This window comes from Anabas testudineus, chromosome 7, assembly GCF_900324465.2.
Source record: "Anabas testudineus chromosome 7, fAnaTes1.2, whole genome shotgun sequence".
Taxonomy (NCBI): Eukaryota; Metazoa; Chordata; class Actinopteri; order Anabantiformes; family Anabantidae; genus Anabas; species Anabas testudineus.
This window is the reverse complement of record NC_046616.1, coordinates 19,010,303-19,035,492: the sequence shown is the minus strand read 5'-3', so window position 1 is coordinate 19,035,492 and position 25,190 is coordinate 19,010,303. Positions and strand designations below refer to the sequence as shown.

At 40.6% G+C, this 25,190-nt stretch overlaps 1 protein-coding gene across 2 annotated transcripts in view; it reads left to right on the top strand.

Annotated features, from left to right (window-relative positions):
* The first annotated feature begins 926 nt into the window (after positions 1-926).
* LOC113166743 (synaptotagmin-2-like) overlaps positions 927-25,190 on the top strand; it is a 45,283-nt gene continuing 21,019 nt past the window's right edge. For both annotated transcript variants that reach the window (XM_026366883.1, XM_026366881.1), the window contains exons 1-3: positions 927-1,153; positions 1,255-1,318; positions 23,286-23,353. The gene's annotated coding sequence lies outside the window, so the exon portion shown is untranslated. The remainder of the gene's footprint in view (positions 1,154-1,254; positions 1,319-23,285; positions 23,354-25,190) is intronic.

Genomic DNA, 25,190 nt, shown 5'->3' with positions numbered 1-25,190 from the left:
ATGTGAGTCAAAGACAGAAGGGTGGGCAATCTGACACCGCAGTGTCAATCCTGAGGACTCATTTTCACCAGATGGACTTTTGAGCACAACATGAAACTGACATGATAAACACAGAGCCAGCATGACACAATCTTTATTCAGTAGGTTTTTATTGAATTTGATTACATTGGATGAAATAATCTGAAGTGGGTTCTATTTAACAATTTTACCATATTTACAGTATTTCAGATGTGAATTATTATCATAAGCTTTAGTTGCAGTTGGACTGTCTGAAGAGGCTTAGTTTGCCACCCGTGACCCTCTCACTCTCCTCTGGGCCACCTTCAATAATTCATGAGGAAAAGGCTTTAATTGCTGTGTACTCTGCGGCTGCCTGCCCATTCCCCCTATATATTCAGTCTGGCAGGAAGACTGTACCTCAGCATCACTGCAACCAACCCCCACGCTCCTCCTCCCGTCCCATCCCCCTTCTTGCCTGGCAATTAGACTTCACACTGCAGCAGAGCCACCTAGCTGCGCTGCAGTGAACGTGGGGAAATCTCCCTTCATCTGACCTGCTCTCACGAGTCAACGTGCTACGACGGGTGCACTGCACATTTAAGATCTATGCTCACACCACCTAATAGCTCCACTCTTTGTTCCCATGCAGCTTCGGCTTGTCCCGCTGCGGTCCACTGGTTTGCCTCCGATGCTTTCCCCCATTCCCACTCTCACATCCTTTCTCTCCCACCCACCTCCTTCTGTCCTCCATTCCTTTTTTTCTTTGCTCAATGCGTATGAAATTGCAGAGCTCAGCATTCTTCTCCACAGGCACTTAGGGTGGAAAAGAGCAAAAAAAAAAAAAAGAAAAAAGAGATGAGTTGGGCGGGAGTGTTTCTGGTGCACCACATAACTGGCCCCCTTCCAATTAAAGAAGAGAGCTTATGTTATTGAGGAGTAGCTTAGCCAATCAGGAGGCAGTGCAGGCAAAGACAGGAGGAAAAAAAGCAGCAGAGCGAGTGGGCAAGAGGAAGGGAAAAAACTGCAGTGTGTGTAGTTTTTATGCCTCCCCTGAGCAGATCTTTATCAATTTGGGTATTACAGTGTTGGGGTGCATTTGAATGAGTGTCTGTGTGTGTGCATGTGGCAGAGTTTACAGGAGGACAGAGTAAAGGTGTGTCCAGAGGGCTGTGCTAGACTCCTGACTTACACATTCTGAAACTGGAAATAAGACAAAATAAGAGGAGACTGATTATTTTTCTCTTTATCTCAAAGTGTCTCGGAGCCTGTGGAGAAGGGGAAGAGCTCGGAGTCCAGGAGAGAGCAACCTGCACGAAAGGTAAGCAGCTACACTCTCCTCCTACTACAGGCATGCTGGGTTTGAGCACTTTTGAAGTTGTTCTTGTGTTTTCTGTCAGTGTACGTTCTGCCTTATCTGCCCTCTTTCTGACTTTGAAAGGCAATTCCATTTAGTTATAGATACGGCTCCATGCTTTGATGATGTTTTGCAATAAAAAGGCATGACGGAAAAGAAGAGGGAGAGGCAGAGGGACAGGGAGAGAGAGGAGGAGGGGGAAGGTTAGTGCGGGACTCCCTGATGCTTCTAGGCAAGTTTCTGTGCACACGGTTCTCTAGTGCTGCAGTATCCCATTACATCCCTGAGTGGAGCTGCCTCAGCATCCAGCCAGTGCCAGCGAGAGCGACTCAAAGACAAGCTACCAGCTTTCTAAAATGACTGTCACCATTTCAACCTATTATCTCAACTTACTTGTTATTGGCATAAGGGTAAAGTTTGGTCCTTAGTACTCGAAATCCAGTGCAGTGTGATAATATCGGAGTGGCAAAGACACATTGCAGTCCATTTTCATTTCGTTGTGGATGCTCTCATTGTGTATTCAGCATACCAGTGGGGTTGCTTAGATAACAGATTGAATTGGCTCCGATAGCTTAGTGATGAGTTTTTGTTTTGTTTATCTGCTGTTCTGGGACTTCCTTCAGTCTGAGCTTGCAGCAAAAGTAGGCTCTATGATTGGGTGATCTAGGCGTACTGAGTGCAATGTACCAAAGATATGGAACAAACAGTACTATCATGTGTGGGTACCTTTATTGGGATCTTTATAGATTGTAGATTCAATTGATTATATAGGCAATATAAGTCAATCAGCAAAAAAAAAGTGAAGGACAGGTGATTCATACTACCACATTTTCAACTGAACATTTTTCATCAGTTGTCTTCATCCAGAGATTGTTTATTACAAGTCACGTATATCGTGTTCGGCATGTTTTCTTATGTTTTTCTTTTTGAATTCTGACATTTATTATTTATGAATGAAGATTTGATGGTGTCCAGCAGTGGGCACTATGTCTTTCCTCTGTGGAAAATGTCTGTGAGCACTGGCCTGCTGCATAATGGGAGCAAATAATGAACAGGCTTAGTGTGTATAGGCTTGGTATGGTCACTCTGAAAAGGACATTAGGACATGATAAGGAGTACAGTATGTGCTGGTGTTTTCATATTAGTATGGTTATGGTTAATACCTTTCTGTCTACAGTACTACACAAGCATGTATGAACCTGACCACTGTTGCTCAACCCACGAACCTTTTTAAAAGAATCCTTAAATTATTCAAGACTCAGTTACATGTGAGGATAAGGAGACAGCTGGGAAGAAAATGCAACCTATTTCAGCACCATGGACAGAGCACAGAGCCAAGCGCTTACCTCAAATCGGGTGAAGTAAATTGTTGAGACCAGTTAAGGACAAAACTAATTTTGACTGTGTCTTATCAGCTTGACCAATACACTCCCCGACTATACACATTTCCAAGAGCTTATTTGCTTTAGCAATTGGCTGTGCACATCGCTTCTTTTGGTATTTCAGCCGAAGGAAAACACTTTTCATTATTCATGCACCCTTCCTTTTCTAGAACACTGTCCGTTTTAAAGGCGAACTAGAGATGCAGCAGAGATGCTGAAAAACCAGCTGCAAGCGCTTTCATTTTGAAAACCTCCTGTCCTGTTCCTGTCTAACTGTATTAAAACTGTCCGCTCCAGGTGGGAGTGTCAGCGCTGTAGTTTTCTCCTCACTTCCTTTTCACTGCAAAGCTCGAAATGACACACCAGCGAAAACATTCACCTCTGACGTCTGCTTATCACACAGAGCCATTTCTGACAGCTAAACAAAGTCAAAACTATAATATTGTTACAAAAGCAGAAACTATTTGTCTGCTAATAGCCGATAGCAACTAATTATATTTGCCACAAATCAATTGCAAAAAAGTCTTCTCTCGATTCAGTGTAAAGAACATGTAAAACATGTAAAGACTGCAGCCCGTACTGTTCTGACACCTGCTGTGGCACAAAGCTTTGTTTCATGTCATGGTTGAGAGCAACCAGGAAAGTATCTCTGCAGGACGCAGCCAGCATACTGAGAAACTCATTCAGATAGAGATCATCAGAAACCTCGGCTCTTTAATGGGAAATGGAGATGAGACCCCTTGCTGTTTCCAAAGAATTAGCCAGTATCCATTTTTAAAATCGAAACAGGGTGAAAGAGCTGGAGGAGGTTTGGCCTAAATCATTAAGTAGAATGTTTGGTTTAAACAGACAGACTTGTGTCCTGTGAGTCACCTGTACTGACGTCTTTTTTTAACAGCTGACTCTGTCAGCTGGCATCACATTGTGATTAGTTTTGGCTATGATCATAATTTAGCATCTTAATACTGAGAAAGGGTTGCTGGCTGGATGACCAGATTGTCTTTGTAGGTTGAATTTGGTGTTTTCTGTTCTTATATATGTGCAAATAATTGACTGTAACTCTTTCTCAGAGTCAAAGAGTTCGCGGAGGAAGTGAGCAGATGCTAGGGCTTGTCATTGCTCATCCTCAATGTATGACACCCTCTGTCCCGACTGTGCCACATGGGTGTTTAGTGCAGCCCTGTAAATGATGGTCTAGGCAACATAGCGGAGCGGCAACGGCTGTTCCTGTGACATAATACACTTAGCAACAACCATAAATTCAGCAAAAGAAGACTTGCTGTAAAAACTCACCAAAGAGACCGAAATAGTGTCACTTTGTCATTTGAGTTCTACGGTTGAAAATAGGGGACATTGCAGATGTTTGAGGTGAGCATTCCCTCTTGAGGATACTACAATGACTACTTGATAAATACAGTGAAGTGTGGGAAGGACAGTGTCTGTGTGTGTGTGTGTGTGTGTTTTCCGGGGCACTTCATCATATTCTTCAGGCAAAGGTTACAGGATGCATTTATTTATGTATTCGTGCAAATGTGTTGCTAAGTGTGCGTGTGAGTGACAGAGGGCAGGGAGAGGTGGTGAAGAAATATAAAATAGAAGAGACGGTGGATTGTGGTTGGCTTAAAGAGTGTGTGTGAAAAAATAGGAATGAGAAGGACAAAAGAAATGGGAAGAAAGTGAAGAGAGGAAGGCAAGACAAATGATGCAAGTATGTGCGAGAGAGGGCGAGAGATAGAGCGAGAGATTGAGAGGCTGTCAGAGGCAGAGCAAGAATGGAAGAGAGTGGGTGTGCGTAGCAGAGCTACGAGCACTGCAGTACATTGCAGTGCCCAGCCCCCGCTGCGTTCTCTGCTCACCATCCGGTTCCATGCACTGAAAAGACCCCTGCAGCAGCAGAGCTGCACAGCGCAGAGGGCTGCCTGCTGATGAACAGAGCTTTTGACCCGTCGTCGTGCGTGCTGAACATCTGATGATGCACAGATTTTTAAGTAGTGGTGGTGACGTGGTGCTCGTAACAAAACAGCCGCACCTGCCCCTGCCAGGACATTGTCATGTAGCAAGAGAGAGAGAGTAGTCAATTCACGCTCCCGCTGGATTATGTAAGACTATAACCCAACACCAGCTGAATGATCCCACCTTTCCCAGTCACATTTTCCTCATTAGGAACATCTGCCTCACTGTTTGCTTTTGTTCCAGAGGAAGGGTCTCTGCAAACATAGAGAGACACTTTATTGAAATGGCAACAATAGGGAGGCAAACGGCATGTACTCTTACATAGCAGGTGTTTGTGTGTGCGTGGTTTGACATTTTGTTAATGATGCCCTGTGTGGCGAAGAAGAAATAATCATTCCACGGAAAACTGCTACGACCTCCATCTGATGTCGGCTCATGTGGAAAAAAATAAAATAAAAACCCAGGCAGTGAACAGTGTGCATGAATGACTCACACAGGGTAGCCTCACACTTAAGTTGTGCTGGATTAATTATACAGCTTTTGGCTAGACAAGCGATTCTCCCTCTATCTCTCTTTCTTTCTCTCTCTCTCTCACACACACACATACACATGCATGCAAATGTAAAATGAATCTTAATCATGTGAAAATATGAAAAAACTAAGGAGCCATAAACAGTTGCCACGTTTCTGTTCCACCGCCTGCCCGGGGGGCTGGATGGCGAGAAGAGTGAGAACTTCCCCTCGTTGCATGTTCTCTGGTTTCACTCTACTTTGCTGATGTAAGCTGTTTCAGATTGCGTAATGTGGACTCTCCCTGCTTCCTGTGACACGGTCTGATTGTGTTTCTCACTGTGTTCAGTAGGAGCTGAGTCTATTACATCTTGCCAGACAGGTGTTTGAGCTGTTAGGTGTGCTTGCCCCAGCACGTCAGGCTGCTTGCTTCTGATTTGCACTGAAGTCAAAATCCGATTTTGATAATAAAAATAAAACGTGATGAAAGTGAGCCACACTGCAACTAAAAATAGTAATCCAACTCATACTCACTGTATTCATTTCTATTCAATGTGTCAGATCAGATGCTTCTAAAATACAGTGGCAAGAAAAAGTGCAGTCCACATTAGAATCAAATTAGTGGTCATACATTTAATTTTTTAAGCTGTGTTTCACATTCATAGTTATTTATTCCAAAGGTGTGTTGACATTTAACCTGGCTCTGCAGCTTGTTACATTTTACGTCCTTGCAGCAGCACACTATTCATACGATAACACTTGCAGGAAATGCCGGCTTCGACTGTGCACAGATGAGAATGTAGCCATGAAGGGAGAAAGAGAGAAACATTCTGTGGCTCGTGTGTGTGGCAGAGACAGAGAGAGTGGGAGAAAGCGGCAGAGTATTGTAGTGTGGGTGAGCTGCAGTAGGGATTCGGAGTGCTGCATTGAGCTGCATAATTAATGTTGAGAGGGTGGAGCTAAAGGCGGAGATAACTTGCTGTGAAGAACAAGCTGCTGCAACAGTGCTAGAAATAGAGCAAGCTCATTTTTTTTTAAAAATCTGGAAAAAAAAAAAAGTGGCATCAGTCTTTAGGAGGCAGACTGAGCACACATCAGTATAGAATTGATATTTTGATGCGAAACCATGGAGGCTCACTCAGTCCAGCTCCCTGTCCCATCTGCTCCATAGGCCCTCAAAGCCAATCACTCTCCACTGAGCTGCAGACGACAGCCAAATGCTTCAATGCTGGCTCCACAGCTCTGTTAATCATCCAGTTTGTAGCAAACCACCTTCTCGTATAACACATCTGGTGTTACTCTCCTCTGGTCTGTATGAATTGGAGCACGAGGAAGAGAAGTAGGAGTCTTTAATCTGAAGGACGGTGTTATATTTAGTCATTAGTCTTCACAGATTCTTGTTGTTGACTGTTTAAAAAAGGCCTTCACCTCCTGTTTTCAGTCCCTATGTCTTCGGAGACAATCTCTCCTCTCCTCTCCTCTCCTCTCCTCTCCTCTCCTCTCCTCTCCTGAGTTTTATTTTTAAACACAGACTCCATGCTTCTGAGACATGTGCATGTTCATCCGTTTATTCAGCACACACTTAAAAAACAGTCACTTTTCATTCTTGAGGTGTGCACAGACGTGCGTGTTTGATCAGGAAGGACCTTTGCTGATCACTCTCAAATGTATTGAATGCATCCAGGCTTTCGTATGTGTGAGCCTTTTAGTCTTCAGGGCCTTCAGAGCTCGGGGAACCTGTGAAGCCTCTGTCTACCTAAATCGCCTGGCTGGTGACCACATCTGTATAACACTGCACTGCTTGCACCTGTCAGCTAACCTCATCGTCACCATAGCTGCTCCTGACATCTATTGTGCTGCAACATGCAAAGCTTTCATGTCCTCACTGCTTTACAGTAAAGCTTTGCACGCTCGCGTAATAGAGTCACAAAGAGTTGTGCAGTGTTCTCCAGATGTTGTATTTAGTACGTTTCAATTCCTTTTTTACTCAGAGCCGTGTCACCGTTTTAGATGTGTCTGCCAAAAGCTACTGTGGGGTTATGTCCTTGTCAAAAGTGTTGAGAAATTGCACCGAGGCATTTGAACTGCAACCTGTGCCGGCTCCAACCGTCTCCACACAGTGCTAGGAAGCTGGTACTGACTGACAGTTTCATTTGAGTCATCCGAGAGCCACAAAACCGCACTTAAATGACAACCTTGACATTATCAGGTGCAAATAAAGGCTGATATAATTGAACCCTGAAGGTGGATACCACAGAAAGGTGCAGGGTTCGTCATATACTGGACAAGCTTGTTTAAATGCTGATTTGATCTGTCTATATAATGGTGATGAACTTTATGATAACCTGCCCACAGTTGTCTTGAAACATACCATCAAGGTCTCAGCGTGTTCAAGATGTAGTTCAAGGGTTTTATGTGTTTTTCCTCACAGTTTTTCTCTTCCGTAGCCAACTCTAAAGGGAAACTGGCAGCAGAATCTGAAGTTTCTTCTCTGTGAAGAGAAACAAACCACAGCCTCATTAAATATATTTTTCCTGTCCCCTGAAATCTTAGAAATGAAGAGACATTTTCTGTTTTCTTTTTCTCTCTATTCCCACGGGGTTTTGCAGTGGGAGAGCTGAGTTGCCATTTCTCAGTGTTGCCAAGTAAGAATCTGCCCATCTGACATTCAGAACGCTTGGAGCAGCGCAAACATCAACAGAACCCATTCTCCTTTAAAATAAACGCAGACTTTGAAATCGTTCTCAGTTAAATGTGTTGAAATTGCAAGCTGTAGTTGTGAAGAAAATGCTTAATTTGGTTGTTCTGTGCAACCTGCGAGCTTCTGTCTCCTGTGCCCTTTTGTTTGCAAATCCAAGGTGTAAAAGGAATTATATATTTCATTAAAAGAACTCTCTGCAATGTAATATCAGCAAGTGCATATATAATTTAAAAGGAAATCCCTTCCATGTTGTAGGTAGAACTGAGAGATAACAGAATAAGCTGTAAAGAGGTGAAATGTGGTTTACTTATGTATGCATACATTAAGATATGGATTTTGCCTGTTGGACAGCTTGTAATAGTGCTTGACTTATAATTGAAGGATATTATCTTTACATTATTGGATGAAGATTGGATAAACGGTCACCCATTACCATCTAACAAAATCTTGTGCGGTTAGATCCTATGCAGAGCTTTTTGACCTCCACTGCGGTGTTTTTGTCATTTAAATGAACGGCTGAGCTTGTGTGAGTGGCAGGTCACTTATGGTGCTTTGTAAAGCTGAAGCTCCTCCACTTCAGTGTTGAGCCATCCACTCCACTAACTCTCTGCTCAGGTCTCTGTGCTGCTGGCGTTCACTGAATCAAAGATTCCTGGTGTTCATTTGTACGCCTGGTTTAAGTGTTACTGCTGAGCAGAAACAACAAGTAAAGGAACAATGTCCCAACACTTTTGGCTGTTCGTATTTCAGCCAAGTTGGAGAAATCTTGCAGATTCGATCTTTCCCAAAGAGATTATTGACTTGACAGCAAATTGGTTGATATCTGCAAGCACATGGAGGGTTGCAGAATCAATTTCCTCCCATGATAAGGCTGGTAATAGTTAGGCGTTGCGAGAGCAACACGACATTCATTGTACCATATTGATCTAAATAATTGCTAACATCCTTTTGTCCAATTCCAAAAACCCTCTCTGTTATCTGGAGAGCAGTTCATAAATACATTTTTCACAATCTTTATTTTTGTTTGAAGAGATTTTCTCAGTCGTTACTCTAAGCTCCGTGATTCGGAGATCCATGTTGCACATCGTCTTACCAACTGTGTGTCTTTTGGCTAAATAAGAATGCTTTGTGAATTGTAGCATGCCGATGTTAATGGCCAAGAGCTTGCACGAGAGTGGTTGTATAATATGTGACAGCTCAGGAGGAAAAATAGGTAAACAAAAGGAGGAGAAACATCCAGATTTCACTGTAGTGTTGTGTCCTGCTCTGTGCTGCAGGGTACCGTGCACTAATTCGAAGCATTAATTCATCCTGACTGTGGAGGAGTAAAGTCTAATTTTCCCTGCATGTTGTTTCAGTAAATTCTTTTTCTGTCTGCGCATCACCTCACCTTCCATTAATGAATTTCTTTCTTACTGTCTATAAACAGCAGTTGCTGTTTATAGACATGAGTGACATTATGATGAATCCAAATCAGTTACCAATCTGCCAAACATTAATTTAGGTTCTTCCTTTCTTTTCCAATTCTTGGCGCGACCCTCTCAAAGCTTACAAGCAGTGGGCTAATCCTTAGCCAGTTAACACGTGCACGCGGCGTACTAATCAGCTTTAGCCAACAGGATGAAAATGGAATGACATTTATTTATTTTTGACAAGGAAATGTTGTCAAAACCCCACAACTATTACCATTTCTGCTCATCTGTAACGTTTACTGAAGCAGGCAGAATCTTTGTCTATCGTATCGAGGCTCAGCATGAATTTTTGTATCTTACCTTCTTGGAGACAGAAACTAAGCACCATGAAAGCCAGAAATAAATTCATTATTGATCTCAGTAAACTCCAGCACGTATTCTACAAAATGATTCCGCATCTGCTGCCGTGAATCATCTCAAGATCCTTTCTTTTTTTTTTTTTTTTTATAGAAAAAAATATTTGTGTGTGATCTTTATAAAGATGGCCAGGCAGCATTTAGCCAGTATTTTTTCATATGGAGCTCGATAAATGATGTGCATCCTCTTGTGTTGCCTGCTGTTATGTAAACCTGACTGCTGTAGAGAGTCTTTCAATGCAGTGCATGGTACCGTTTATCTAGGACATGGCTGGTTTGTGCCCCCTCATTGAAATGCGTCAAAGGGACTGTGAAAGGGAGTTTGGTATTTTGTTTTTTCTCTGTCATACTTCTTTTCGAAAACTGTCCTTGACACACTGGGCGATAATTCAATTAGCTGTGTTGCCTTTAGAAACACAGGAGTGACGCAAGGGTTGAAAACTCACCACATCAGTAAAAGCCAATTCATAGTTTCCACAAACTGTATACTTGGACATGAATGGTGTTATTATTACAGTAGTTTGAAGTATATATATAGTATATGTATATATAGATATGCATGTATGTGGATTGGAAAACATAATGGGAGCCTGGCAGAGAGAAAAGGTTGTTTATTCCATTTAAATGTACATCATAAAAAAGTCAAAGAAAGAAAACGGTGTCTGCCCAATCTAAAAGATAGAACTGCACACAGACATCCACACAGAGGCTCTTACAGAACCTCACAGGTTCCACAGGTAAACTTGTGGCCACAGCAATGCAGAAATGATCTTTAGTCATTATGGTGACCACTGGTTAGCTGGGGTGTCTGCACAGAGATTTGTGTGCTCTGTGTTTGCTGCACACTAAAGACATTTGGGTTTAAGATAAAAATTTATATTTGACTCAAAATTTCTTTTTGGTATTTACATCTCAATACATTAAACAACATAGAAATATCAGTAGCATCTTTGGTATCAGATGACCCAAATATGATTTTAAAAATCAAATGTACTAGAAATTTTAAAGTAAATACATTTTAATACATGATTGTAAATCACATTTTGCAATAGCTCAATCAAGTCTGTGACTCACTGGCATCACCAAATTGTTGTTTTTTCATCAGGTGATTTTCTAGGCTTTCCCTGAAGCCTCCCTCAGCTTTTGCTTTTCATTTTGGGAGGTTTCTCCCTTCAGCTTCCTCTTCAGCAGAGGAAATGCATGTTTGATTGGGTTAAAGTCTGGTGATTTATTTGCCCTGTCTTGTTTCCATCTGATTAAATTCTTGTTGAGTTAGCAGAGTGTTTTGGATCATTATCTTTCTGCACAATGAAGCTTTTCCTCTAGTTTTGATGCATTTCTCTGTAAATTGGCAGGTGTTTCTGTACATGTCTGAATTCTGAATACTACCTGATACTGTTTTGATATTACCATTGTAAGTTATATGGAACCAGTGAACCTATTCTAGAAGCAGCCAAACCCAAACCACCACCACCATGCTTCACAGATGACTGTTTGGCTCATGAGCATTTTCCTCATCAACACTTCTGATACCTTCACCCCTGCACTGTGGAGGTTGTTGGTGATGATGACTGTTGTTTTTGGGTTTTTCTTTACCGCTCTCACAATGCTTCTGTTATTATCTGTTGTTGCTTTCTTTTTCTTTACTTTTTGGCTGACCCGTTTTGTGTATAGTGCTCATCACACTAGTGTTTTTTCCCTTCTTTGTGTCATTTCAAATTGTTGTATTTGCTATTCCCAGTATCTTTACAACAGTTCTTTTTACAATATACAGTATATTGGTAGAAACATAGTGGTGGAACCATGGCTATACTTAATTTATAATTTACTTCAGTACTGTGTACTTGGTTTTGTTTGTTCACAAAATTATCAATTTATTTCTCATATCCAACTTTATTTGCTTTTAGTTTTCTATACCATTTGACCATTGTGTGTGCTATAGTTGCATGTTGAATCTGCCCTATGAAACAAGATGAGTTTGAGCAGGAGATGCAACAGAGTTGTGTAATCACTGGAAATGTTTTTGGATTTGACTATACTGAATTTATACCTCTGAATTAATTTCATACAAGAGCAGATTTTTAGAGTAGTGTTACCCCTCAAAATGTAAGCTAGAGGATTTTATTATATGTGTTAAATTCAAATTCTAACATGCTAATTAATTCTTTTTAGATGGAACTATTTGCATTTCAGTCTTAGCACTGTTAATGGCCCTAAATATATCTTTTTACTAACCCCCTACTTGAAAGCTGAACAAACTATCACGTTCATAATGATGGTTACTACCAACATTTTAATTGGCAGGCACTAATTAGCCTGAATCAATGAAAAAAAAGAAGCTACTGTGAACCCCCACAATGGATACAAGTGCATCATTTAATACCAAAGCCCTTCTCATTAAAGTTGTAAGATGGCACTCTGTGAATGTTGTAGGCAACTTCTTCCCTGTTTTGCACTTTGAAGGCAGAGCTGTTATTCATAAAATGAAATCAGATACTGTAGGTTGGAAAAGGAGGAACTGTGGAACTCTGATTGACTGTTGTTTACGAAAATGGGACGACTTCTCAGCTTCTCAGCTTGGCTCCATCTCAGCTGGCAGACTTGTTGTTTGACCCCATGTTGGCTGGGTTTCCCCAGTGCCTCAGCTCTATGAGAAATAAATGGACTTATGGCTAGTAGCTGATTGTGCTGCTCTCAGTCTAAAAGCAGAGTGAAACTCCATGGTGCCATTACAGAGTAATTCATACAGAACATTGAAATTGACATTTTCTCCTTATCTAGTTCCCGGCATGCGGCTGAAAAGTTTAAGAATCTCTTTACAAACGTCCTTTTCATTTTTGCAGCCTCACCATTTTCAGATTACAAAACCAAAAAATGAATCAAAATTGGAAAGTTAAGCTGCAATAAAAGTCGTACCAACTATGCATTGTGTTGGTGCACATTGTAAACACCTTCTGCTCCCAGCTAAGCTGCCACTCCTTTTGTGGGTTTTAAGCTATAACATTGGAGCATTTAGTATATGCAAAACTGAGCCCCCTCTCCTTGACTTGTGAGAAATTTGCATTGTGTAGAGTTTTTATATTTTCTGCAATATTCTACTAAAATGCAAAATAGTCAGAATTCAACTATTCAGTAGTTCACTTGAGTTATTTGAATTTTTGTCTCGTCAAAAGCAAAAATCCCCTTCATTTGAGATTTTTAGAATTTCTGCTGTTGAGTCTGTGCCATTCATAATGATGTCTCCTCTACCTCTGTCAAGCTAAAATCATCAACAAATATATGAGGGTTTTCATAATGATTATTTAAACCCTGTCAGTACCAGCAGTGCTGCTTTTAATAATGCAGTGTGTTCAAATCTGTAATAGCTAATAATCAAGTGCCCCCATTTGAAAGTGCTGTCTTGAGAGGCTTTTACGAAACAACACATTTCTGGTTGTCCTGATCAGCTGAAGAGTAAAAGTTAGTTTGAGTGTATAAATATTGTTCACACACAATAAGTTGTGACTTACTACTGGACCAAACCATCAGGCTTTGATACTAGTACTGTACTGATACTGTACCAAACAGAAGTGATATTAAATAAGAATCAAAACTGTCACAAAAACAATATCCAAGAGAAACCAAGTTCATTTTGAAAGTTGCAGTTTATACTAAATTACTACATGTTTATATGTGTTGATGTAAGTGGTTTCCACATGTTTTAACTGGACACTGATGAGAATTGTGTTGTTTATTTGCTCAGAAATAGTGAATACACGGTAAGTTTGCCAACAGACTCCATGGCTTTCCAAGCGATTAGTCAGATGTGAGACAAGCCAGCCTTTAACCTGGAGTTTCATTTTTGAAGTCTAAATACGGGGATGTTGTGTCTCTACAGGGAGATCAGCTTTGAAATTGCCAACGAGGGAGATGGACCTAAAGACAAGAGGGAGAATCATCCTCATGTCCCATCATGTGGGTGCTCAAAATATAATGAGGGAATTTCTTTAATACTCTTTTTCCAGTAACATCCTATAAACAGCCAATTTACACACAAGATGGATGCAAAAAATACGTCACTTTCTATGATTCACAATGGAAATCAACCCAAACTTAAGGATCAGTGCTGTTCTGCACTCCTGTGCACACAGCAACCGCTGACAAGCAGCAGATGGTGTGCTATACAGTGATTTACTGCAGCATAGCCAGGGGAGCAGTACTTTTTGTGAGCCTTTCTCCTCCTGAATAATTGATAGAGTAACGTCAGTTAGCTTGGTAGAATTTCACATATAGTCGGCTGGGTGGAAATATTTGGCTTGTGTTATTGTGTCTTCGAGGCTTTCTGGTTTTTAATTGTTAGTGCATTAACTGACATCTGTATGGATATAGCAAGAGGTAGAAATTCTAGTTATGGTATACTTTAAAGCTGATTTAATGCTATGTAGTAATCCTATGGTGACCTGTTAACTTAACCTATTAAGACTTGTAAAATCATATGTATATATGTAGATATCTATATATATACTGTATATTTTATATAGAACTTTAAACCTGATAAATTAGATGTAGTGTCTATACGTACATTTAACTTTAGTTTTATCTCAGGGATGGTCATCTAATTCTGGCTCCTTAAAGTTCATAGCAGCTGCTCCCAGCTGATAAGTGCACAATTACCGTGGTGTTTCTGACAGGCATCGATTGGTCTCGTCTTCCCTTTCCCTCCTTCCATTGATTGTTGATGCCATTCTCAGATTGCGAGGCTATGTGAGGACAGGTGTTAATACACTACTGTCTGGATGCAGGAACATCCCTAATGTAAGTGTTCTTGTCTTCCTGAGTGTGTCTCTGTTTATGGTCAAACGTGATTGATGCATTTCAGGATGCCAACCCAGAACCCTCTGTATCCCGACCCAATGCTCAACCACTGAGCCACAAGGCCCCCACATTTAAAGAGGCAAATACTGGCTAATACTGTAATGTGTTTTGGATCTTTGTCATCATCCACTTTCTACAGAGTTTCAGCTGACTTACAGGCATTGTCACATTGTCTCGAAGAATTTTTTGACACACTTAGGAATTCATCTTTTCCCCCAATCACTGCAAGCTGACCAGGGCCTGATGCAGCAAAGCAGGCCCAAATCATGATGCTTCTTCCACAATACTTTACGATTGGGATGATGTTCCTTTTAGTAAGATTGCAGTCGATTGTTTGCCTAACTATAAACTGGTGATTTTTCTACTTTGTAACCCTTTCCAGCTTTATGTAAATCAACAATTCTTGATCGTGGCTCCTCTGAAAGCTACTATTAGTGAGGCATGGCCCACATAAGCATATTCTTCTTGTGTGGAGCAAACTCAAAAAGTTAGAGTGGTTTTCGTCACTTGGAGTACCTCTAGTTCACACCGCCAAACTAATTTTCTTAACTTATGCTAACACCTGACTCCAGTTAGCTTTTTTGAGGTCATTATTCCACACATTCACATACACTTGCCACTGTATATTTTGCAATTCACCAATAGCGACAGCTCATATAATTAACATGTGCTCCTTGTTTGGAGGCTATTTATTACCAGAATGAAATACAAGACACCCCTGAAACATGACATAGTTCTCATTTTCAACAGAGATGGATGTGTACAACTTAATGCATGCCTACCTTTCTCTCCCCTTCCCTGTGCTCGTATGTTTCAAAGGTCACTGCTTAATTTAATTTTAATGAGTGCTTAATTGAAAAAGACTGTCTACTTTACAGATGAGCTTAGTTAAATATTGCAATGTGCTTAGGTCAAATCTTTCTATCGCTCAGCTGGAGACGGTGACTTTTTGAGATGAGCTAAATGGTAACACCATTAATTTTAAAAAGTAAGTAACACTACTCTTATATACACACTTGACTAATCATCAGAAGAGGAGCTGTAGATTAAAGACATGTACATTAAAGACTTTAAGTGAGAGATCATCATGGTGGGAGGCAACAACCTGCATTAATTCCTTTAATCAAAAATACGAGCATGTTGTTGTTGAGCTGTAACCATGGTGAAATGGAGAACAGTTCCTTGTCGACTGTATGATTTTTATTCCCTTGATTTAAAGATTTTTATAGTTTACTCAGTTTACTATATGTTAAATGTTCTGTTTGTCGCTATGATCTAAAGATGAAACACATACTCTGTTTTGTGCTATAAGCTACAACTGTGCCGTGACTCTGACACAAGGAGTTTATCATGAGAGGTTAGCTGCCACATCCAGTCTGTGTTTGACTAATGGCACAGTGGTTTCCAAGATTCAGGCCTGCCTTGTAATGGAGTTCACTGACAATGTGAAGGTGAATGATCCCCATGAGCAGCCGCTCCTCACTTGGTGAGCCACTTGCGGCTTGTCTGTCCTTTGTCCTACAATACTTTTGACCGCATTACAAGGAAAGAAGGAACACCCACCCTCCTCTAACAAGTTTATCGTTTCTGTAGTTTGATGAAAAGATTGGACTCTTTATTCTAAGTCACAACATACAATCATTACATGAAGGGTGTGTGTCATAAAGATGAACAGTTGCCTTCTGGTTTCGAACAGTGACACTCACTAAACAGAATGAGGATATATTGTTCCTCCAGCTAGACAGACCTTGGTAGGTAATATGGTTTATTATGTTGAGAGGCCCTGTCCAAATAGCTGGTCGCAGAGCACATTACTAAAACCTATTTGACATTTATAAGAGTTTGTTGGTCCCCTGGGGAGTTTGCTGTTTTTCTAGAGCCACACTGTTCTCAGGAAGCATGTGATTCAGAGCCATCGCAGCTTTTAAGGTTTTCTCCCCTTTTCCATTTGTTTTTTGCACAGATTGTCCTCTTCCATAAGGTCCAACCAATTATTATAAATAATAAACTCAAACAACACATTGCCTAATTAGACCTGTCAAAATGAGATTTATTCAAAATAAATACTCAAAAGCAGAGTAAGTAATTGAATGATTTTCTTAATATTGTTTAATCTAGTGTGGTTTGTCATGTTTCATTGACTAGTGTGCAGTTTCATCCCTGCTGTTGACCATTTCTCAGGGACTAGATGATGAATCGCCTTATAACTTCATGTAAACACGGGACTTGTCTCACAGTGCAGCAGGTACCTAGAGAAAAGTGGACACATCAGGATTAATTTGTGAGAAACAGCACTTGCTTTAAATAAATAAAGTGAGATCATCATTTTCCTAAAAGCTGTAAAGACTTTCTGTGTTTGTGTTTATGCTGTGTCATGTGGCCGATAGAGCAATTACTTTTTAACCGCTGCCAGGCAGGACACTGAAATTGATTTGAAGAATCCATTTTACATTTAGCTTAGATAGATCTTTGGCCCATTACAGTTTTAACCGGGACGGGGTTATAATAATCACACTTCTTTGTTGGAACACATTTCAGTTGTCCTTTTAGACTTTTGCTGGAAGCAATTGTGAAGTTGAAAAACTACATTTGAACAAGTTTTGTATTAAAAATTGCAAATGAGAAATGCCATAAAAGTTTTACTAAAAGTTTCCCCATAGCATCCCAGTGTCATTTCTTCCCCAGTGTAAGCGACGCAAGTGCACCCAGCCATCCATGTGTTTTGTTTCGAATTATATAATTACATTTTATTAGAGCTACCAATTTGCAAGGTGATAGGTTTGATTTCCAAGGTGCATCTCAGAATCACCAGTGAATGAGCTTAAACTTCTGTAACATGAGCTGCTAATGACGAATCAAGGCTAAATGTAACAGTGTTGAGAACAGAAAATAATTTGCAGCATGAATGAATTTAGTTTACTTTTAAATTCCTGCACATTTGTGGGTGAATTCAGCAACTATTGTGCTGGGTTTTATTCTCAAGTGATGCAGTTTCGACTTCACTATTACTCTGATTCTCAACTTTGACTGGCCTTTTCTCCATGGCAACGGTGGCCGAGGCTCATAGGTATCTTAGTATTTAGATCCATCTGCCATTCCTAGTGGCAGAACAGTCACGCAATACATTTTCAAACACTAACATTTTTTACAGGGCAACATAATGACAACCTGGTCTTGGTGGGCTCCCAGATAAACTGAGGGGGGCCACAGCGTGTCAGGGCAAGAGAGAGCTGAGGCTTTGCCTGAGGCGAAATGATTCCTTTCGAGACAGCCGCTTTGTCTGTATCACCATGAATAAGAATTAATGCTGTCAGCTATGACAAATTTACAAATCCTGTACATTATCAGAAATAGTAACTTCCTAAATCCACAATACATTACAGTTGACTTTTGGTTTGACTTTTGGTTTGACTCAAATTGAAATGAACAATTTTGATGGACAACACCGTCTGTCTCTCTTGTCTCTGCACTGGCTTTATCAGAGCGTAGAGAAAGCAAAGTGTTATCAATTGCTTGTTTCTGCTGACTGTAAAAGACTCCTACAGTCAGCAATCTGTCATGTAAGCAACCACCACATCACGCTCTTCACCTCTCACACTCTGGGAAACTGTATGGACTCACAGCAAAGCCCACGGCAGCCTCCACCTTGATTTATATTCAGCCAAATGTAGTGGAGATCATTTATAGATTAAAACCTCCAGCATAAAACCATTTCAAACGGCCTTAAATTCGTGTTCCTTATCAGCTTGTTGCCGTGAGTGATAGAATCATACATAATCACATAGCATTACCTAATGATAATTGGCAGGTCGTTTGGTTGGTTTAATAAGATTAAACCGCACCTACACAGTCTTGATGATAGCTGATTTTTAGACTGTTAAACATTTTTATGGTGTTAAACTATTACTAAATAGCATCTAAATATATTTTTGACATTGTTGCCATGGAATGCTTGACTGTTCTTGACCTACAGGACTTTAAAGCACATCAGCTTTATCTGTCTGTTGCATAGAGTTGTATGACGATAAAATCACTTTCATTTCTGCCTGTCAAACACTATTCACCTAGCTGTCTTAGATGAAATTGGTTATTGTCCGCCTGTATGCATGCATTTGTCTGTCTATGTGCACTTGTGTTTGTGCAAAAACGTGTTAACCGAAGACCAGTTCTTTAATGTTTTCGCCTGCCTTCTGGCTCTATGTTAAACCCCTGCATTGCAGCACTGCCAGTGGGATTTCAGCAGGCACGGCCCTTTTTTTTTCCCTCTAACCCGCCATCCTCACAATAGAGAGATTAAATTTGGGCCAGATCTCTCCTGTGTGGAAAGCTCCTAGCTCGCACAAGCACATCTTCCACCGTTCGTACGCTACGCTTCGAAGAGTGCAGGGCGGTCGAGAGCCCCCAAAAGTCTCCTGTAGGCTCCCTTTGCCCCACATTAAACCCCACCCTCTCCTGTCTGAGTAGGAGCAACAGTCATGGAGAGGCACGTGTTGTGGAGACAGACGCAGAGAAAATGAGAGACTGGGAGAGAGAAAAAGAAAACACGGTCTCCTTGGGGGCTCTGCAATTCAAGTGCTGTCTGAGAAGCTGCAGAGTAATCTTGTTAAAGAATGGAACCGTCCTGTAGTTTGGTGCTGAGTGACTTTTCCAGTTGTTTGGGCTACATGGTCCTCTTCATCAAACAGAGATCAATTGTGGGATAAGAGCCAATATAAATCAGAGTGTGTTCTTCCTTTTGGACAACAGTGTGATGTTTAGCAGTTTGGAATATATGAGGAAAGCCTTATTTTATGTGTCTTACCGTGGCCTTGTTTAATCAGTGCAACAAGCCTACAGTCATTGAAAGATTCAGTAGAATAACCAGCCAACAGAGACAGTGCTACAGTGCTACAGTGAACATTTCACTCAGAAAATACTGGAAAACTGCTTGGACAGTTGACAAAGGACAATTTGGGAGAAATTTGTAACAAACATTTTAATAACAATGGCGTGATGAATGCTCTCTCTCTCTGCGTCAGTATGGATATCCCCCGAGTGCTCAAGTTTCCTCCCACTGTCCAGAAACGTGATTAACTGTCCCTGTGTCAGTGCTGTGATAGACTGGCAGCATTTTATGGTGTACCTCGCCTCTTACTCAGTGGCGGGGCTAGATAGTTTCAGAAGTTATTAATTCAGCGGAAATTCAAGCAACAATCATAATTGGTGCGTATGCAATGACTGGAAACTTAGCTAAACTGTTTTTTATTGGCAGTGACTAAATATCAGCTGTCATTAGATTCTGGTTCAAATGGTGCCAGATCTTGACTGGTGATGAGTTACATGATATCACCTTTTTCTACAGAGCCACACCCATTTCAAGCAAGTAGAAAAAAAACTTTGCTAGAAAATACAGAATCCCATTATCTAATAATAAGGAGATGAGATGAGAATATTCATTTAAGACCATTGTTTAAACTACTGCATGTCACCATACAATGGAGGACTAACCAGTGTTCATTTGGATATGACTACGTGTACATGTTATGGAAAACAAAGGATAGAGTCTTCCTGAAATGCTCTTTTTGGGTGGTAGTTGTGGGAAAGATGTGAATATCTCCACTTCTCAGGTAGCTAATTCTTCATCAATGATCTAAAAAGATTATTTCTGAGCGAGGTTTGAACTTGTATTTATGAATTCAGTCCTTGTCATCTGGCTGTTCTAGTTGAAACAAAGAAAATGCCACATGTAGTCTTGCAGTGCTGCAGTGTGAAGCTGTGCTGAAGCTTTTCACCTCCCTGTCACTGTGGCCCCTCGGCTAGCAGCAAACTACTCACTTTGACAGATTCATTGTGCTTCTATAAGGACTGCAGACATTTCATAATGAATAAATCTGACTAGTTTCCTCTACAGTATGTCCTTGAAATTATTCTTTATTGTAGAGTAGATATTTATCATCTGTCACCCTGTTGTCTCAAAATGATTTGACTGGGGTGTGTTAGAATTAAAAGGTCAAATCAAGTGTAACGGAGAAGGGAGGGAACACACCGGAGAAGAGAGACATACATGTAACATGAACACAAGTGAGGAAGAGAGAGAAAGACAGGAAGTGGCTCGTACTTGTGGAGGACAAAGATCACATGCATATTAGGGTCTTAGGTGAATTTAGGAGCAGGAATTATGTCACATTTAGCTTTTCTTAAACAGGAATCTGAGAAGCTTGTGTTTTCACGAGTGCATACAGCAGAGGATTATAAACATACAGTAGTAGTGCAAATGAATTTTATCACGGTGTATAATTTGACCAAGAAATGGAAATACAGACTATAGACAGAAGAAAAAAGAGGGCCAAGTACAGAACTATGGGGTACTCCGTTTTTCACATCGAAAATAATTAATGGTGATGATTGTTTAGAATGCTCTATAGTATCAAACTGAGACAGGGTAAGAAAAATACAGAGGTGGAATCTTAATCCATACTAAGCAAAAGATCCTTTACTTCTACGTTTTCTAAGTGCGGTTTCAGTAGAGAGACCCTGAAAGCAGATTAAACAGATTAGAATCGCCAGTAAAACAGTTTTTACAGAGTTTCCACATTCCACATAACAATAAGAAAGGCCCGAGACACAACTCTTGTCTGATATTTCAAAAACAATGGAAAGCTGGAGTTATTGGATAATAACTAATAAGATACCCTGGATCAATTTGTGGTTTCTTAAATAGACATTTAACCACAGCAGATTTAAAACTAGTGGATATAATGCCAGTTGTGAGACATTAATTAACCGTTTTGAGCATTGTAGGTCCCAAAACTGGCCAAAGATCTTTGAAAAGATTAGTTCAGTCTCTCTGTCTCTGAAATTCAACATGAATTGCAACAAAAACTGGAGATATGGAAATAATTTGGCTAATAATAATTTAATTTCATCTAGCATATGGAACTGGTTTAGCTAATAATAATCAAATTTCATCTAGTTCATCTGTCTTATTACTGCTGAACCATAAAGATGGTTACCTTTGAGTTTGTTTGGCTACAGAAGAAATAAAGAAAAGACATGTAGGATAATGTTACTGGGCAGAGCACACTTTTGTTAGAGGAAAGAAAGCAGTTTTGATTTTCACCATTTGCTCTCCAGCCTCCTGGAGGCCTGCCTAAGAGCATCTGTGTCTTTAGTGAACCAGAGCGTAGAGCTCTCTGACCCTCTGGTTCTAATAGCGAGAGGTGCAACTGAATTTAGAAAACTACATGGAGCTGTGTTTAGTTTGCTGGTCGAATTTTCAGTAGAGCCTGTTGCTGCAGCGAAAGAAGCAAAGGCCACCAGCTGTCGTTCACCAAGAGCAGTTAAAGTTGATGTGCCAATATGTTGAGTGGTTAATACATTTTCACTAGAGCTACGATAACAAGCTGCTTCAAATTTGATAGGAAAGTGAATCAGAAAGTCAGGGATAAATTCTCCAAACACCTTACACATTGAGTGTGTAACACGAGGCAGAATGATCAGAGGCTGTTTTCCTCGGCAAAGCAATTTATAGCTAATGGAAGATTGTGTACCTGCACAAAGTATCGTACTTGTTTTGGAATTTCATTTTGGACCTAAATAGTGGATTGATCTTGAGGGCGATACTTTAAAAAAACGATTTCAATAGGAAACTCAACTGTTTGAGTATGTTTATCAAAGATGACGTATAATACAGTTAAGTCACAGAAGGAAACCTGTGTTGGTGATGGCATGTTGAAATTATGTGAACTGTTTTCCTTCACTGAAATGCTCAAATTGAAGTTGGTTATCTCTCCCTGTGGATGTCTTTCATGATACAATTACAATAAAGCAATTAAGTCCAGTGAGTCATGAAATAGATTGTTTTGCCAAAATAGGAGGAAGGAAATTAGGCCACAAATAGAATATCCTCAAAGGTCTTTGGAAGAACATGGGGGGAATTTGAACATAAAAGTTCCTTATTTCTGTCATCAGCAAAGTGGGATTTGAAAGCATATTAAAGGGCACAGTAGAAGATGAGGTGAAAAACCAGCCCCGTCATAGAGGGGGTGGGGGCAAGAAATGGGCAAGAATAACAACGAGGATCACTGTGGAGATGTTATGTTAGAAGGGTTTGAAATGAGAGAAATGTGTTCTAGATGTGTGTGTTTTGAATTCAACACCCTGTTGACTCGGGTTTGAACTTTGTGAGGTGGTTTTAAAAAGCGGTTTTAGGTGCCGCATATTGATTTATAGCCATTTTTCAAAGAGACGGTCATTAGGGTGCTACTATGGTAATGACAGTGAATTAATTCAATAACTGGTGAGCCATCATGTGTGACAGATAGCTGTCACTGATAATTCATTTGTCCTGCAGCGTTGTGCATCAAAACAGTTGGCTTCAGGCATATATCATGTTGTTTATGTCAGAGGGAGATAGCTATCAATATTCTTTTGACTCAAAATCATTTCTGCTGTTACAAGAATCTGTAATCTGCTAATTGAAAATTACATTTGTTCTTATCCTTGCTTAATCTAGGACTGCTAATCATACAAGGTGTTTGATTAGCAATTGTGTTGTTGTAGTTCCATTGATTTTTCAACACCAAGTTCAAATCAGTCGAAATGCAGATTTGCGTAATCATCAAAATGACTGAGCTTCAGCGGAAAACTTTAAACCAGTGTCTTGTGAAGATTCTCAGAAATCTTTGGCTTAAAGAGTGAACTTTGCCTGTCTTTCTCTTGCAGGGTTTCTGACTGACAAGATTCTCACCGTGATTACCTCCAACCACTTTTCAAGATTCCCGAATTTGGCTGTAAGTATGAGTGAGTTGAGGAGCGGAGCCAGTGCTCAGAGACAGTAAAGAGAGAAGTGAGGAGGAGGAGATTCTCCACTTCATCACAGCGGCCCAGTGTCATTGTTTTGACGGTCCTCTGAAAGAGGACACAAATCACTGCACATTGTTATATGCCTCCATGCTCTGCAGTTCCCCTCTCAGACATTTCACCCGTTCCTCATCATTTTAGATATCCAGCTTGCCCCGATGCCCTTACTGTCCACTGCAGGCATGGCCTGGATGGCCAAACTGTCTGTGGCTGGATGCTTTCTGAAATTGTCCCATAAAATAACAATCTGATGGGATGATAGGCTGAACTGAGGCCGTAATTAAGCTAAAAGGAAAATTCTTTTCTGTAAAATGGAGTTATTTACTCTTAAAACTGAATTAAATCACAGAATATCTGCGTAATCACATGTTTTGGACTCCACTAGATGTCAGCATGAAGCGTTGTGTGTGTTGGGTTTTCCCCGCTCACCCATCTGTTCTCAGAAAAGCTTTGCATGTGCCAGGGAGGAAGGAGCCCACTGCAGTGTGTAGTGAGCAAGCGAGACATGGTGAAGATGAGCATGCAGCCCACTGTGAACAGGCATGATTTACTGTAGGACTGACTCTTTTTGCGCCACTCTCCAGCATACCCTGCACACTCCAGCACTCAGCTGATTAATCAGAGTCATTTCCATGAGTGATGGAAGCTCAACTGCTTCAGGGACTACAGAAAGCTAATAAACCTCAGCGGACAACAACCACGCCTGGGAGGAAGGTTACTGGCCACAGCTTTTACACCAGCTCTCTTACTACAGCCATCTGGCATTATTCAGCCCTCGCTGCCCTGTGTCTGCTTCATCATTATTAACATTGATCAGCTTCAACATCTACTGAATGAGAATTCATGTCCTGGGGGACTGGTGCTGCATGATAGTTGCTTGAACATGCTGCTACATTAGAGACTGAGGCTTGTACTAAATGTATATATTCTAATTTTATCCAGACGTATGTACATTTTTAACAGCAAGTGGAGAAATTTTCATCTAGTAGCAACCAAGCAACATTAGTGTTCATCTGGAAGTGTGGAAATCCAATACACCCTCTCATTTAGAGCTGTTGTAGGTGTTTACTAACACAGAGGCAGAGTCTGGCTCTTTAACTGCTAAATGTCTTGCTGTGTTCTCCATCATTTGCCATTTGGTGCTAAGCAGGTAGTTTACAGTGGGAGAGGCTTTTCACAGAAAACATCTGCCTACTGTTGCCAAACACAAGCTGATGGCAGTTCTTCATCGTTCTAATTCATTCCTTTGTTAACATAAACTATTTATCATAGCTACTTGAAATGTTTTATCATTACAGCACAGTACTGAAAATATCCCTGTTCACGCCAGTACAACGATACACAAAGTGTTCAGTCACTGTAAAAAATAACTCGGGTGAGCTTTGCCACTACTTAACTAAATGCATGTTCACAAGATCAAACTGTGGAGGAGTTGATAGGGCGGTTGTCTATAAACTCCAGGGTTGGTGGTTCAACGCTGTGCCCCCCTGAATCTGGCCATACATGTTGTGTACAGAGAAATACTAGGCACTGTCATATGTATGTGTATGTTTGCTGTGTGTTTGTCACCGGCATAGGAAAGAAGCAGCAGTTTAAGTTGTGTTGATTATCTCTACTGTCTCAGAAATAGTCACTTTTGTCAACACAGCCATGACATTAATCACTGCGCAGAGAAACTGGTGTTTTAATGGCTCCTACAGTCACTGACAGATCAGCTTTAATACATGGCTGTAAGCTCCATGCTGTTAGTCTCCACAACACGCACGC